The sequence below is a fragment of the Austrofundulus limnaeus genome, unplaced genomic scaffold (assembly GCF_001266775.1).
Source record: "Austrofundulus limnaeus strain Quisiro unplaced genomic scaffold, Austrofundulus_limnaeus-1.0 Scaffold130, whole genome shotgun sequence".
Lineage (NCBI taxonomy): Eukaryota > Metazoa > Chordata > Actinopteri > Cyprinodontiformes > Rivulidae > Austrofundulus > Austrofundulus limnaeus.
In genome coordinates, this window is record NW_013952532.1 from 34,763 (window position 1) to 42,612 (window position 7,850).

Here is a 7,850-nt window from a genome sequence, read left to right on the forward strand (position 1 = left end):
CACACACACACACACACACACACACACACACACACACACACACACACACACCCACCCACACACCCACACACACACACACACACAGAAGCCAATTTGTTGAATCAACTTCCAGAGGCAGGCATAGTTGGCGCACACAGTTTTAAAAACAAAGAACTGCATGGCAAATTCCTACACCTGTGAACCTAAAAATATATTACACTCCTTTTCTTTTACACATAGCCCTGTGAGAGATAGTTTTAGTTTCACTCCAGAGTCTGTGTTTTATGTGGCTGTGCCTCCTCTGTCAGCATGCTGTCCTTCAGAGGATGAGGGAGTAAAAAGATCACTTTAAGGTACTTTTGAAAATATATATTTAGAGTAAAGGACTAGTAAGTCTAAAAAATAAAGTTTTTCATTTCTTGGGGCATATTTTGACATCAGGCTGCAATATTTTGATATACCCAAAATTAAACGAATCCTCATGAAGGCAATGAGCCAAGAACTGCCTGCCAAAAAGGAGAAAATCCTTTTCCTGGACTCTTTCAGTGTGTGAATGTGTGCATATGTGCAGCCATTTCTCCTTCTGCTAGTGCTGTAAAAACTGACACTAAAGTAGAAATAYATAATGTATCACTAAGTGGTTTTAACAGACACTTTTCTTCATCCAAGAAATCCTCTTATCTTCCTGTCCTGGCATAAGTATGATTCAATTTTTGTCTTTTTCTTAGTAGTAAAATCAAGATAAAAACAGATACCCTCTCCTATTCCTGTTCTTTATTCTGTCTGCTCCTAATCCTCAACTCTCAGTTTCATGTGAAGGTCAACCCTGAAAAAGAGATTCAAGGCCCCATTGGAGTTAACCTGTTGGGATGACAGAGAGATGGAATTAAAGGGGATAAATTAATTCTTACCACAATGCCTCTCCCATTCCTCTTCTTCATATCTCTCTCCATCTTTCTGCTGTTGATTTCATTCTGTTTCTTCCTCTGTTTTCTGCCTCCCTCCTGAGCAAGGAAGGGCTCCCATAGAGAGCTGTTACCTCAGCACAGCATACATGCAGAGCAGGAATGCGGGGAGATATTATTTCATGGGTTATGAAATAATTAAGACACAAAGGTACAAGAACATAAACTGCATAACCAAACACAAAAACTGTAAAGATATATACATTTGTGTGTGTGTCTGAATTTAATGCATTACCTGCCACACAGAAGAAACTCAACAATGTGTTTGTATTCCACAATGGCTATAGGGGAAAACATCCAAGTATAAATATTCAGGAACTTGAGACTCATTATAAAAGAGCAGGGTAGTAATACTAGGAAAACTGTATATGTGTGCGTTTTTGTGGTGCCACTTTCAAATTATATTTGTCTCTACTGTATCAGACTGGCAACTACAATGAGGCTAATACATGAGCACAGTGGTTAACCATGTCAAATCACAATATCTTTCTCTTTTGCAATGATTTCTGTCAGATAATCATGATCTTACATTTTTCTAAGACTAGCCAGAGAGTGATCACAACTTTCACCCAAAAAGCTAAGACCCTTTCCCAAAACCATTTCACAACAAAGCTGCACAAAATGACTGACAGCTGTTTGAAGAAATTTAAGATATCACATAACTGACATAAAATGTGGAAGTTTAAGTTTGAGTAGGAAGGCAGAAAGTACTTTTTTTTTCTATAGACGCGTTTCCATCAGTGTTTTTCACAAGCATTTTGAAGGATCACATTAGAAAAGGTTGATGGAAATGGCAAAGTTTGAAAAAAAAACTAACTAATTTTCGCAAAGAAAGGTTTTTTTAAGCTTGCTTGATGTTGTTTTTGGATTTTCTGAAAAAGAGTTAATGCACAAAAGTGGAGATGGAAACATATTTTCAGATTAATTCTGATGTAGCAAACATTCCCATTAAATCAGAAACAAACATAGCTTACGACTCTAAAAGTTGATCAGATGTACAACCAATGGTTACTTTCTGCATGTGGTATTAAAATTGTCTAGTTTATAATGAGGTATTTTGGTACATGTACAACCACAACCAAAAGCATTTGCTTATTGGTGGCTGCTAATAATTAAAACTCAGTGATGACTTCCTGCTGTTTGTTCTTTCACAAATTTAAAATTGTCCTCCTGTGATTTTGGTAAGGAAGCATAGATCTCACTTCARTATTTTAATGATTACTAATTAAGTTGCTTTTCAAAAGAGTTTGAATTTAGTAAAGGGATCTTGAATATTTCTGGAAAGCTAGACTAATGAACTTGTTTACAAAATAAAAAAAAAAACAACATAAAGATTTTTTTTATTATTTTTTATTTTATTTTTTGTAACAGCAAGCAACCTCTGGGTCTGACTCCTTTTCCTATAAAATATTAGTTATAAAAACTTGACATTACTGATATAATTTATTGTAACTTCCCTGCCTGTCTTGCTAGAAGCTTCAGCAGTCCCCTGATGCTCCGATTCTTTAACAGCTTGTACTGTAACAACTTTCACAGAGCGTTTTGCTGAAAACACTCACTAACCAAAAGCTTCCTTTGTGGTCATCTCTCCCAGTGGGAGGGTGTCTAGGAGACAACAACAGATGTTACACGCTTTTTAAACAAAACAAAAAAATCTTTTGAGTACAAAAAAACCAAGATATGTGTGCTGAGAAAGGGGGAGCTGATCAAAGCAGTGACATACTGTGCTGTAGCACTGACTGATAATACTGCTGCACACATACAATACTTTATCTAATAATTACAATCTTTAAATATTTATAAATGCATGTAAAGTGCTGTGATTTTGCAACCGAGAAATACCCCAAAATGTACAGAGAAAAAATAATAAAAAATTTATTGAATTTGTGCAAAACAAGGCAGCCATGGGAAGAAAATAAACTATTTATTCAGGATTTGAAATAACAGTGCAGCAACTTTATTAAAAAATTAAAAAGGAGAGAACAGTGGATAGTGAGAAAATGCAAAAAAAGTAAACAAAAAAAAAAACAGCCTGTAACTCACAGATAGAGCTAAAAAATGAAGAAGTGTGTTTTTGCTTTTGGTGTTTCTGTACAACCTGGCAGGGATTAATGACTGGACGGCTGCTTGGTCCTCATATTGACTTGATGTCTAGTTAGGTATTTGAGTTTTTCACTGTTGGGCCTGCTGGCTGGGTTGATTTGGCTGGAGGACAAAATATAAAGTTGACTAGCATTTTTCTGGTTTGTTTTTAAGCTGTTTTTACCTTTTTGAATTAGTGCTTTAATACTGGTCTAATAGTGGGAAAAAGAAAATGAGAAATGTGACCCRCACTCTTTACCCATTCTGCTGTGTAGATTATACTGTCATTTATCACCATTTTTTTATTCTCACGTTGCTTTTTATCCAGTTAAATGAGATACATCATCTTTTAATCATTCTTTTYCACATTTAAATCATTCAGTTGGAGTCTGTATAAGGTGGAACTGCAAACATTTTTACAACTATCAACTATTATTGGCTCCATAAACCCCTCTCTTTTTCTGATGTGTCTCAGATCAACTTGTTTTGAGCTGTCTCTTTGAATGCAAATGGGGCTTTTCACTACCGGGAGAGATTAAACTTTGCACTCGTAGACCATGACCCCCAAGTACACAACAAAATGCATTTAGTGGCTAAAAAAGGTGGATTTTACATGGTATGTTCTCTTTAGGGGGACCACGTCATTATAGTTTTTTTGTTTATTGYTATTGTATAATTGTAATTCTTGGGGCACCACTTCCTGCTTAATAGGAAGAACTTGAGAAATCAATGATTTATCATTTATCAGTCTCAATGTAATTTACCATAAACATACGTTCTTTTCATTAGATAAATCCTTAAATTTACTAAGACAAGTAGATACACTCGTGTGTACCATTTATTTACAGATTAMTATGATMACAAAGTGATCAGGGGARTTGTCCTGGAACCGGTAGGTTGCTGGATCGATCCCCCATTCCAGCTATCTCAGTTGTTGTGTCCTTGTGCAAGACACGTCACCCCCAATGCCTCTGATGTGTGTCCCATCAGTGTATGAATGTGATTGACACTGATTAGTCTCCATAGTTGATTGTACATGTTAGCTTTGTGGAGACCTAATAGAGTGCTGTGTGAATGGGTAAATGAGAACACATATTGTAGTGTGAAGCGCTTTGAGTGTCCTGGTTGGGTAGAAAGGTGCTATACAAGTACAGTACATTTACCATTTACCATTCAAGTATAAATAAAATGATGTTATGAAAGAAAATGACTGAAATTAATAACTGGCAAGATATAGGAACTCTAATATAACTGATCCAGAATCCAGATAAAACTCTAAGATACAAAAWTAGAAGTGAGCATAAAATTWCTTTGAGCATAAAACAAAACACAGAATGCATCTTGAGGGAGGTTTAACTATGTTGCATAGATAAAATTCAGATTGAGGTTTTGAACTATATTTAAGATAATTTTACCAAAAGGCTCCTAGAAAGAGGGAACCAACTAGCATCTGAGCATCTTTGTCACCAGCAAAATGGGCAGATATTTTGTCCTACCGATCGTGTCCTGCTGTTGGGTGGGTACTACAGGCTCAGCCGCTGAGCAAAGCTCACGGATGAAGAGGCGCTTCCCCAGGGGAATTTGTTGATTGATTTGGCTATCAGACACAAGAAAAATGGCTGTATGACCTTCATAGTCCCGCAGTCAGGACTCTGGTGATGGTGATGGTTGTGGTGGTGTCCTAACCATCCCCAGGAGTTTATTCAGTCTTGGCTTTAAGCAAAATGAGTTTAAATGGAGCACTGAGTTGAAGTGAACTTACTTTACTTACATTACTATAAAGATCAAACCCAATGTTGTGGGTTGGCACATTTAACTTGGGTACAAGTTCCTAATGAAGTTTACATGGAAACTGTGACAAAGTGTTGGTGTTTATGTTGTAGATTTCTCCAAAATGACACATGGAAGTACACTTTATTTCTGGTGGAAATGCTGTAAGTAGGAGAGAAAAGGCTTGACAGACAGACTATTTGAATGGTGCACGACACATGCAGCTACAAAAAATTCGGAAGGGCACAATCTCACGCCAGGACAGTGCTCGAGGCCAACGCACGGGGCAGGTACAGCGCTATTGCGTCACTTATGCTAAGTTCACACCGAACGTGTTTTGAGAGGCCAAAAAGTGCAAAACGCCTCAAGTTGGACSCACTATGTTCAGACCAGAATGCACTCTTCAGACCAAAACGAGAAGCAGCAGCAGCTGCGGCAGCGAGGTGTGGGAGGAGCGTCTGTCCTCGGCGGGTGAAATAAAGATAAAATAAAAGAAAATGGCTTTGATTTGTTTACTGAAGCACAAGCAAATGTTGTGCACAGCACAGTGGTGGCTGGTGGATTTTTCTCCGGGGGTGGGCAAAATCCAAAATAGGCCCATCTCCAAAAGCAATCAAACGTACTAAGTTGTATCACGCCAGTGTATTTATTAAACAAATGAAAGTAATAAAACAGCATTACAATGTCATGTAATGTTTTATTTTTTGTACATAAATGTTGCTCATCTGTTACTGGGAAGCAAATTTCTTCATGACTCTGGTTAAAGTCAGGGATGTTTTAACAAGATTCTTCTCTATAGAGCATGGTCAGTGCAGTGAGATGTGATGTTGTACCTGAGGAAAGTCTGGATTGTCTTCAGTGTTGAAGCTCCTCTCAGATTCAGCTGTGGTCAGAGGAGATGTGATGAGAACCTTCAGCAGAGCCACAGTCTCTGAAGGTGTCCTGCAGATTGTTCTTCATGAAGAGCAGCTGGTACAGAGCCACAGCACCACTGCAGCTCCTGAACTAGATCAGACATCTTGGTCATGTTCAGCACTGAGTGAGCCTCGACAACTGTCTGTGATCCTGCAGCAACCTGGGTGCCTGCAGAACTGATCAGATGCTTGGTGAACGGCTCAAGATGGTGTCACAAACCTAAAACAACAAATGCACAAATTTTATTCATTATGAAGATGGCTACAAGTGAGCTTTCTAATACATGTTTAATATATAGAGAACAATTAATGTTATTTTAGTAGCAAGAAATTGTTTCACCTCTTAGGTAAATTATCAATTATATTTTTATTTTCAAAATATATTCATTTTATTAAAAAAAACAAAATAAACTATGTACAACAGAAGAAAAAATATAAATAAAATGAAAGGCAGCAGAAAGAAGAAAGATATAATCTAATATCTGCCCCTTTTCAAAAATAAATTCAAACAAAATCAGTTTAAAAAAAAAAAACTAAACAAAAACAAAAAATATTTTTATATTAAGTTGTGTTCACCATTATTTACATTATATACTAATCAAAAATAAAGGGAACACCAACACAATCTAACTACACCACGTTCTTGCTCAATTTTTACAATGTCTGGCTTATTCAGTCCAAGCTACTTCACTTTAAGTTTCTCCTCATATATTCTGCTTTGAAAAGGTTGAGCTATAAGGGACTTAACTGTGCTGTTTTCTCCTCCATTCTCGACTAGTTTGTCCTCCCGACCAGCTGACTCACATCGGTACTGATATATCCTGCCAGAAAATCCAACTGCAGACGATCGATTTCAGGTAAAGATCTCCTGTCCGTCTGTTTTGGTTTGGTGGGCAATATTCAGGAAACGGTCATGTGGAAAAAGGAGTCTCTGTGATTGGTTGTCAAGACGCGTCGAGCGGCGAAAAGTTCCGATTTTTTAACTCTGGTGGCGGCAGTTTCCGCAGCACCGCATGCGCGGAAAATACTCTGCTGCCCCTTCCGCCTTCCTTGCGTGCCACCCAAAACGTACATGACGCGACGCACGACCCCTAAAGACGATTCCGCCATAGACTTTTCATGTAAACTGGCTGCTTCTGCAGCTCAAAACGCGTTCGGTGTGAACGTAGCAAGAGGTCAAGAGGAAGAAAGCCACATGACTTGGTTTTGATGCTCCTAAGGGGCAGAGTTTCTGCATTAGCTGATGCAATCACAGGACTTCTTTTACATATTAACCAGGGGGTAGGTTGATTTTCAAATTCCTGTTTGCCTCAAATAAAACAGGAAAATTTAATCTGTGTTAAAAAATACACCTTTAGTAGATGTTAGGTAGTTCCTCAAGACATAACATAACACACTTYGTTCAGCTTTTAACTTTAACCAGTAGAAAATAGTAAGTTAGTTTATCACATGTATAATAATTAAATCAAACAATACAGAATTTCTAAACTTGCTAAAATAAATGTAAATAATTAAAAAATATATTAGATGAAAAAAAGCAGTTGGTAATCAGGAAATAAGCAACATCTTCGGTAAGAAATGAGATTAAACATGAAAACAAATAAAAAATATCAAACTTTAAAGGAATATCGTATGTGACATGATGATAATATTATAGAACTCTACTTGAAAACAGACCATTTTAGTCATAACTTGAGACAGGAAGGGGCTAGCTGCACAAAACTTGAAAGCCTTACATTTGAAAAGATGTTTAACAATTCGGCTTGGCAGAAACAGCTCTGACCTACCCAGAAAAAAAATTGCTATTTTTAATCTGAGTGCTAAAATCAGGGCTATTTGGCCAAAAATGAACGTTTAATTATGAAGATATGAAGAAAGGCCAGGCAGGGGAATCCCCTCTGGTGATGATGAAACAGATCATTTCCTAAATCTCAAACCTCAGTGAGAACTCCGCCCCCTCATTTGCATATTGGACCATGAAATTAAATGCCATGAAATGGTAAAAAAAGCCTGAAATAGTAAAACAGCATGAAATAAAAAGGGAGTTCAAAATAAAAGTCCCTGAAATATGTAAAGTAGCTTTACAAAATAAAAGTGTCACAAAATAAAACTACAATATGTAATAAATAAATAAATAAAT

The 7,850-nt window shown here is 37.0% G+C and overlaps 1 protein-coding gene across 1 annotated transcript in view; it reads left to right on the plus strand.

The window, feature by feature from the left end:
- Positions 1-7,850, plus strand: part of LOC106522476 (protein phosphatase 1 regulatory subunit 29) — a 54,774-nt gene that overhangs the window by 34,683 nt on the left and 12,241 nt on the right. The window contains exon 2 of the mRNA XM_014015495.1: positions 6,489-6,567. The gene's annotated coding sequence lies outside the window, so the exon portion shown is untranslated. The remainder of the gene's footprint in view (positions 1-6,488; positions 6,568-7,850) is intronic.